At 37.8% G+C, this 9064-nt stretch overlaps 1 long non-coding RNA gene across 1 annotated transcript; it reads left to right on the top strand.

Moving 5' to 3' along the window:
- The first annotated feature begins 4006 nt into the window (after positions 1 to 4006).
- On the top strand, positions 4007 to 8379 carry LOC124274702. The gene is made up of 2 exons (XR_006898002.1): positions 4007 to 4156; positions 8323 to 8379. It is a non-coding gene; the product is annotated as an uncharacterized LOC124274702 (long non-coding RNA).
- Positions 8380 to 9064: the final 685 nt, after the last annotated feature.

Here is a 9064-nt window from a genome sequence, read left to right as displayed (position 1 = left end):
TTGGTTGATTGGACACCACATATTCGCCAATAGGGCTGATGACTTGCTTGATTCTATCAAGGCTATTTTCTGTACAAGGAAAGCAAAAAGATATTTCTTGCTGGTATCACACCTCGGGAATTCTTGCCAGTTCCTCAGAACTGGCTTCCACTCGTCGTCTTTTTCCACTTCCTCTTTTGTTCTTACACTGGATTTTACGCTGTCCATTTTGTATTCGTCTCAGACAATATCCACTCTCTGATTAGTGTCCAGAAGAGACTGCAAGTACTTCAAGAACACATTATCAGCATACTAGTATTCATCAAATGCTATTGGAGCTGCTGGTTTTAGCATGTTTATTACTGCAGATCCATCAAGGATTGATGCGTCAACATTTGGTGTTGAGTCAGTTGGTGGTGAAATTTTCTTCAAAGCAATTGAGAAGAACTGATTTTGCGCATGGACGTAGAGAACCTTGATGAGATATAGTTGGGTAGCAAGACTGATTTTATATGTCTGACAAACTCATCCAGGTTTCCATCCCTTGACTCGTCTGTGTATATCTTGTCTTCATGGAAGAAGTTCTACATCCGTATTGTTGACACAGATGTGGTTGTGTTGGCCATTGCTGCATCAAGCATTCTCAGTGTTTCACAGCTTCACAGGCCATGACAGTATGTCATCCTTAGGTGGAATTGAAAAGAAGGCCTCGCGGAATACATGGAATACTTTTCCTGAACTTACAGGCACCTTTATTTCCCTCGCTTGTCCACCACTTGAAATCCTAATGCACAAAATTAATCAGCATGAGAGAGTTGTTGTACTGCTGTATGACAGTGCAAGCAACCTCATGAAAGTGAATGAGCAAGAAAACATTTGTTTACTGCCACAAAGGGGAGAACACTGGACAATATTCCCCCAACAGAATCATTCCCCCAACAGAATCAACTTTGATCCAACATACTAGTAACTATGGACAACTCTCACGAAGGCATGAAAGAGCTGCCGGGAATTGCTGAAATGCATGTGTATAAAATGTTCAAACCGGTCCAAGTGCGTTAAAGCATCTCTCAAGTGCTATGCACTTTTCTCATTCAGTCAAGCTAGATACAATTACACATTCCATAGAGTGATGAGATACCTTCTTTGACATTGATGTTGTCTTGATTTTGATATGTTTTATAGGTGTTCTATAGCCAATCAAGCTCATACATTATACATGTAAGTAAATCTAATGATATATTCCTTAAAATAAACTTTGGTCTGTTCTCACAATATTCTAGTAAGATAATTTATGAGGATTTAAAATTGAGTTAAAGGAACATTTTTGGAAAATTCAATTTTTCCCCACTTTTTCCCCAAATATATAAAATTACAACAATCTGTGAGGCTTCTCGTATTGAATTTGCAAAGAAATGATAAAATATTTTAGATCATGGGATGATCTCATACTTCTATTTTACTGATGTACTCTCTATATGGCGGCCATTTTGCAATTGGTGTGTGAAAATTGGCGGCCATTTTGGCAAAATGGCCACCAATTTTCGCATTTTCGGGCAGTCATGATATAAATTGACTTCCGTAGACCTAACCGTTAAAGATAAAAAGACATGTATAGATGGAAAATGACCAGCTATGGATTTCCGACAATTTGATATATGTCTTATGAGAATTGGAGAATTTTGTAAAAGGTTATAACGAAAATAGTATAAACAATTATATTTTTTCACTTTTTCCCCAAAATTATGGAAAATATAAAAAAATCTGCGAGGCCTCCTCGATCTTTATTCAGTTAGAATGGTATAAGCTACAATCATGCCAAGTTTCATGCTTGTAACACAAAGTGCAATAAATTTGATCACTTATCCGCTGGCTATATGTGATGTTGAAATAATGGTTAGATAATCTAGGTGGGTAACTGTTTCTCTGACCCTGAACGTTATATACTGTCCGATCTCACACCGGAAGAAACTGTCCCTGTAGTGGTTCAAGTCATACAGGATGAACCCCGGCACGACAACTTCAGCAACATCGGCTGTGACGTATTAACCGTAAGTGAGGCAACGTTTTGTTAATGCTTCAGTAACTGATCATTGCCTTCTTGTTTTTCAGAGTGAAAGTTATTAATCTGATCAGTTTATTTTTGACTTGAAAACTACATTAACTGTTTGTATTTAGGGACTTGTTCGTGCAGCACATGCGTTAAAATGTATTTCATCGTCACAAACGTCGCTTTATTGCAGGGGAATGATCGCACACGTATACGAGACATTGAGGGAAAGCCACGACGCTTAGTTGAACTCCAGCGTATGTTCCGCTACAACCTGTCAATTGGGACGTACATTCTGCGTCCTTCCAGAGACGACCGTGGAACCAGCAGGGAGTTCCTTGTACGGATGTTCTCACCCTGTCTAATCTATGCAGACAAGTATTAAGTGCTCATGAGTACATCACTAGTACCCAAGTAGTGATGGATTGTACACCGAAGTGTCGTTACATTTCAGAGGAGAGTTGATCATTTACAATATATGACGTATCAAATCCGTACTTTTAACATTTGAGATATCATTCCAGTTCGGATACAACGTTACCGTGACATACGTCATACTGACAAGGTACAAAGCACCGCAATGACGTACTTATTTCAACGTATTTTGCTTCTCTTTAAAAAGTTTAAGATTTACATACTTGTTTTACAGCTATATCTGTGATAACTTAGTAGTTTTACTGTCTCTCCTTGACAGGATTTTAGAATTAAACTTTGCGTGTTGTAAATGTGTAACTTGTTTTAGTCACGATATGGCTGAAATACTGCCGATGTGACTCGTAACCCACTCTCACATTTCTCAATATTTGTATTGATATGTCGAACCTGTGGTTTCTTCACTTGTCTACTATTTGTCATCAGTTGATTGAAAACCATGCCTAGACATTGCCCACAACGTCTTATCGAGAACAAACAATTCTCAAAATGCATTCAATGAAATGGTAATGATTAATTTAGAGAGATATTCTTCATGTTTCGAAGCAAACAAACTTGATGAGCAAGTGTAACTCCTGAGGGTTCTCAGGCCTTCAGTCTTGCCCCACAACGAAGCTAACGTGACACGCATGGTCTCACCGTCCAGTGAGTTTGTTCAAAGTTGCTTCTGTTAGTCCAGCAGAAAATGTGTACCAGTGAATGTCATATGACTGTTAATCTTGCGCACAGTGTGTCCTTAGCGCTACTAATCGACCCACACCTCTCTCTCTCTCACACACACACACATGCACGCACACGTACAGACAAACACGCTCCCTAAAATATCGCACTGACCAACAGACCCGATATTTGAACCTTTTAAACAGACATCAGGTGTTTGTCAAGAAAGGCATGCACGTAATAGTGGTGCTCAGTCATGGGTATCACTTCGCCATGTGTTTCTCATAACCTCAGTACATTATGGCGTACGCGTGGTCGCTATCAACGAACCCAATGTGACAGTTATATTACAGAACCATTGAAATATATGTTAAAGTAGTGTCAATCTTATAACACTTTATTTACCCATTACCAATTATTTACGCGTGTATTAAATATATGACAAACCTAACCCTGGTCATGCGAGATTTCAAGGGTACTGAGATCCATGGCCTTCATTCACAAAATTTATGTTTATGACACATGCTAGAAAACACATGAGAACAATGGCCAGAATTGCACACCTGTAAAACCCATATAAATACAGATTCGAGTGTTCAAATATTTCAATACCCCTTTAAACGTGTGTAAATCTGACAGCCAGATGATACGTAGATTTCATACGTTGTTCATATGGACGCCGGATGAAACGTATCCTTTCTGACGTGAGTAAATTTGGGTAAAACAGCCATTTTGTGTGGTGCTTGTTATGCTGTTTCAACTGTCATACAGTTGTAATAACCGAAAGAGATAAATGTAATAGATCTCATATTTGCATGTGTGTCGCAATAGCTCGCAGGTGTTCACCGTTTCAGTTGATATTGTATTGTCGTCAAGTATGGCTTTCAATACCAACGACTTGAGCCCAACGAGGAAATGTATCACAAGCTATGAATAGTTTTCCGGGAAACTCCTCTTAAAGCGAAAGTCGTCAGTCTTTTTACGCACTTGTGTATCATCTACAGTGTTCTGCCCATTACTGCTGTTGGAAGGAAGGTAAGAGAGCACAAATGTTAAATTATTTATATTAACAATATTTATCATTCCTCAGGTAGCAAGCCGCTATTGTCTATGATTCAAATAACAATGGTGCAGCATCGAGATGGCAGACCCTTTCAAGTTATAAATTTTACAGAAGATATTCATCGCATTATGACGGGAAAATGGAGTTTTTGCTGAATTTAGCTGCACTACTTCCGTTCTTGAAGTAAATATTCTGTTGAACAATAATCTGCATCGTAATCTATGCATTTAGTATTTGGAATGCCTAATACTGTGCCGTGGGGTAGCCTAATGGTTAAAGCGTCCACTCGTCATGCAGGGTTCGATTCCCCACATGTGGGGTAATATGGCATTATCCACTCACTCATTTACGCAACATATAATGGTTACATTTATTTGATTTTTATGATTGCATAAACCATTTTGAGTACAAAAATGGTTCGCTTTGTTACTAACTTCAAAGCAATCATGAGCATACACTTGTAGATACCACAGAACACTCCAAAACTGACAAGTCTAACAGGGAAATTTTTGGATGTCAACGTCTTCATTATCGGTAACATGATAATCAGTGTGAATTACTTAGCCTTCCTTTTGTCCAATTACGGCAATCACTGTCTGTGCTAATCAGACTGGAACTGATAAGGTGCCCCTATTAGTGATAGGGAAATCATTAGATAAACAAATGCTTAGGCGGAGGAATTAGGACTGGATCATCTTTTTTTCTACCCTCATAGACAGACCTATGTCTCGCATACATCGATAAGTCGAATTTATTACCTGGTCCCCAGAGATTCGACTCATCGGAATTTGACTGTACATTAGGAGTTCTCGTTTACTCCTGGGTTCCCTACAAAAATCACCCTATCTTCCATTGACCTAAGCGCAGTTGCTTTGTGCCACTGTCATTGTCCAAAACATTATCCTCTCGATTGCCCAATAACCTCTATTTTCACAGCAGAAGCTAACGCCATATTAACAACTCTTAAATATATTAATAAACACCGTAAATATAAACAATGCATCATCTTTTTCTATTCTCTTTCGTTTCTTCAGGCTATTAAAAATCTTTCTTGTAAACATCCACTTTTATTGGAAATTATTGAATTGTATAATGAGCTTGCTACTGGCCAATGCGACATCGTCATTTTTTGTAACCCAGCCACTTCGGCATTTCTGGGAATGCAATGGCTGAACTTGCTGCCAAGGCAGCACTCAGTAAATCTGTGACACCACTTCTTATTCCATACTCTGTTTCAATACTAGCATTAGAGCTAACAACTGTGATCTGATGCAGAAGCAGTGGGACACCCATGTAGGTGGTAAATAAATTAATATGAAATATAACCCAATATTGGTTACACCTACTTGGGTTGTCAGTCCAGGTCATCATGCGACGATGTCGTATTGGCCATACAAGGTATACTCGTGATCTGTTAAAAGGCGAAGATCCTCCGTTTTGCATCCTTTGTGATGAAAGAATCGCGGTCAAGCATGTCTTGTTTGACTGTGTTGAATATTCCATCACAAGGGATAACATTTTCACATCACAAACTATGACGGATCTTTTAATAATATGACCGGTGAAGATCCGGGGTAGAATAGGTCTTCAGCAACCCATGCTTGCCACAAAAGGCGACTATGCTTGTCGTAAGAGGCGACTAACGGGATCGGGGTGGTCAGGCTCGCTGACTTGGTTGACACATGTCATCGGTTCCCAATTGCTCAGATCGATGCTCATGCTGTTAATCACTGAATTTTCTGGTCCAGACTCGATTATTTACAGACCGCCGCCATAAAGCTGGAATATTGCTGAGTGCGGTATCAAACTAAACTCACTCACTCACTTTTTAATAATATAAGTTTTCATTAAATTATTGCATTTTAAAGGAATTAGATTCAGTAAATAGATAAATATTTCAAGATTGGAAGTTTAAATTAACAACTCAAACTGTTAGTGGCTGTACCTTCAAGGGGGTTAAAGTACTGTAAACTTATTGTCTTCCTGAGAGAGGGTACGTAAGTCCCCAAACTCTGTAAAGTAAATTTCCAACTCACCAGGATTTTAAGCCTAGATTGTTTGTGAGTTTAATTATGGCTACATTTTGACTACAATTGCCGGCTGCTAAAGGGATGATGTAAATCTAACTAGGGGCCATGTAGGTAGCAAGGTCCTGTAAGTCCCCGTGGTCCTTAGTATGGTGATCAACCTTCAGTTGCTGGTGATCTATATCTATATCTATATCTATATCTATATTGTATTGTATTGTTGTCTCTCCCGATATATTTTTATGATAGCATACTAGTTTTAAATTAGGAGCTGTGGTATTTTAGTAGTCTTACTGTCCTGTGATGACAGTTTTTTACGTTGCACACATTTATTGATTTGAATATTGATATCAACTGTTCTCGTCACGATATGGCTGCAACATTGCCTCACTCACTCACTCACTCCATTGACCTGACGAAGCAGTAATAATATTTATAATCCGAAACATTATATTCCTCATAATGAAAGAAGTTGACATGCAGTTCTTCCCTGTTAACAGATGAAATGCACTAGATTGACAAGCATTAAAATGCAATATTAACTGCGATTAAAACAATCAGATGATTTGTTATAATAATGAAAGAGCTGCAAATTGTTGGTAATTTCTTGATTTATGGCCAACCTCTGTGTCTCAATTGTAGTTGTATATTTTGTCTTGCTCGCTCATGTCCCAGCCAATACATCGTTTTTTCTATTAGTACAGCTGTCGTTTCAACTGCTATACTGTTGAAGGATCTGACAGATTAACATAGTTCATATATAGTGGCGCGAGTGCTGCAAGCATCTATTCACCCATGCAACAGACATGGTCGGGTCCTTTCATGACCCACTTGTGGCCCTATAGAAATATTTGACTCACACATTGTTGTATTTCATAAACGACTTAAATCTCTATGATACACTACAAGTACAATTATAATGATGAAAATATATTGTCTCCTGTAATGACTTTGAAATTTGTCTTTCATACACTTTATAGGTAACTTCGATTCAAAACATTATTTTAAAGATTAACCAGTTACATTAATCACTAACATAAATTTACTGAATAGTTAGTAAGTGATCATGACGACTGTATATCTGGTTTGTTAGTTTGGTAAATAAAAACAACTACTGCTAAACAATAATGGTGGAATTAACATCTTCAATGGTTTTATCCTAAATATAAAGTTTAAGATTGATTCAAGATCTCAAAGAGGGAGAGATAATGTTTATTTGAGTCACACCTTCTGTACATTGTCATTTAATGCAAGATTTTGAGGAGTTTGAAAGTACAAAACCACCCGTTTGGTTATGAGAGACTATTTAAACCAACGAAAACATTGTAAACCTACAGTATGTACACACATATAACCGTATGCATTTGAAGTTAACACGCACAGGTATGCATACATACATAACATATATGCAACAAACATACATACAAACACATACAGAAAGCATCCATACAACCGCACATAATACACGCATACATACATACATACATAATGCACGCATACACACATACATACACACACACACACAGACAGACATACACACATAATACACGCATGCATGCATACACATACACACATACATACATACATACACATACACAAAATATACATGTATTATAATCATACATTGTATACCCACATAAATACAGATACCCTGCACACAATACCATTGAACACAATACAATGAAATACAATACAGTTACGTACATTCGTACAGCTGTAACAATGCATAACATTCATACACCACGTGATGCATTCATCTAGTGTTAATGAATGAAAGGGTAGAACTTAAGATACAAGTAGTGTATAATATTTAAGATAATGATTGAAGCCGCTTATACATATTTGTAACTGTATCACTTGAGGTGATTAACTATGTCTGGTGTGTTTAATAGATGTGTAAATTTAGTAACTCAGGAGGAGTTATTGAAGGATGGATATACATCAGATTGTTGCATTGTTTGGAACAGGTCGTATCGCAGGTCGTTGCACATATCACAGTCTACAAGAAAATGGATTTCATTTTCTATTTTATCCGAGCAGAAGGGACACACCCTAGCGTTGAGAGGTATTGCGGGTCGACTGTACCTGAGTTTTTCAATGTTTAATTGCAGGCTGTCACAACGAAGAAGTGCGAACATCTTTCTTGAAGATCGGGGAATGGGTCTACTCAAAACATAAGCGTCATGCTTCAAATCTTTCTTGGTTAGGCGGTATGTTTGAAGTTTATTTCCGTTTGGGTTGCCATGGTCATTCCAGAGTTCATAAAACCAACTGTATTCGTCATTGATATTAAGCTCTCGTCGAAGTTGTGTCATGTCTACTGTAGATTTGCTAATTTGCTATCAAATCAACGCTAGGATTTTTAACCAAAATGGGAGTTAAGAAATATATGTGGATCGAATTATGAGTAAATGGTCAGAGAAAGCACTCAATTGGAAACATTGGAGAGGTTACATTAACAAACACACGTGTGTGTATTTGAATCTCACTGTGTATTGTCCTATCTCTCTCAATGCAACACACATCAAACCGCCAGTTGTCATGCTTGGTAGTCACGATTATTACGTTGAGTCATAAGCTATAAATAGTTTTCCGGGAAAGTCCTATTAAAGCGAAAATCGACAGTCTTTACAGGTAGTAGGATATCATCAGCAGTGTCGTACGGATCAATGGCTTTGGAAGGACGCTGACAGAGAGGAAATATTCCATTGTGTACAATATATCTTATTCCTCAATAGATGAGATCGCTCGCCATAATTGATCCATGATGTACAAAGAGTGTTGCATTGAGATGGCAGGTGCTTTCTATTTTAAAATTTTACTGAAAATACTCATCGCATTATAATCGGCAAA

This window comes from Haliotis rubra, unplaced genomic scaffold (assembly GCF_003918875.1).
Source record: "Haliotis rubra isolate DU_JTF1 unplaced genomic scaffold, ASM391887v1 Scf1933, whole genome shotgun sequence".
In the NCBI taxonomy this organism is placed as follows: domain Eukaryota; kingdom Metazoa; phylum Mollusca; class Gastropoda; order Lepetellida; family Haliotidae; genus Haliotis; species Haliotis rubra.
The sequence above is the reverse complement of the archived record's forward strand: the minus strand, read 5'-3'. Positions and strand labels throughout refer to the sequence as shown.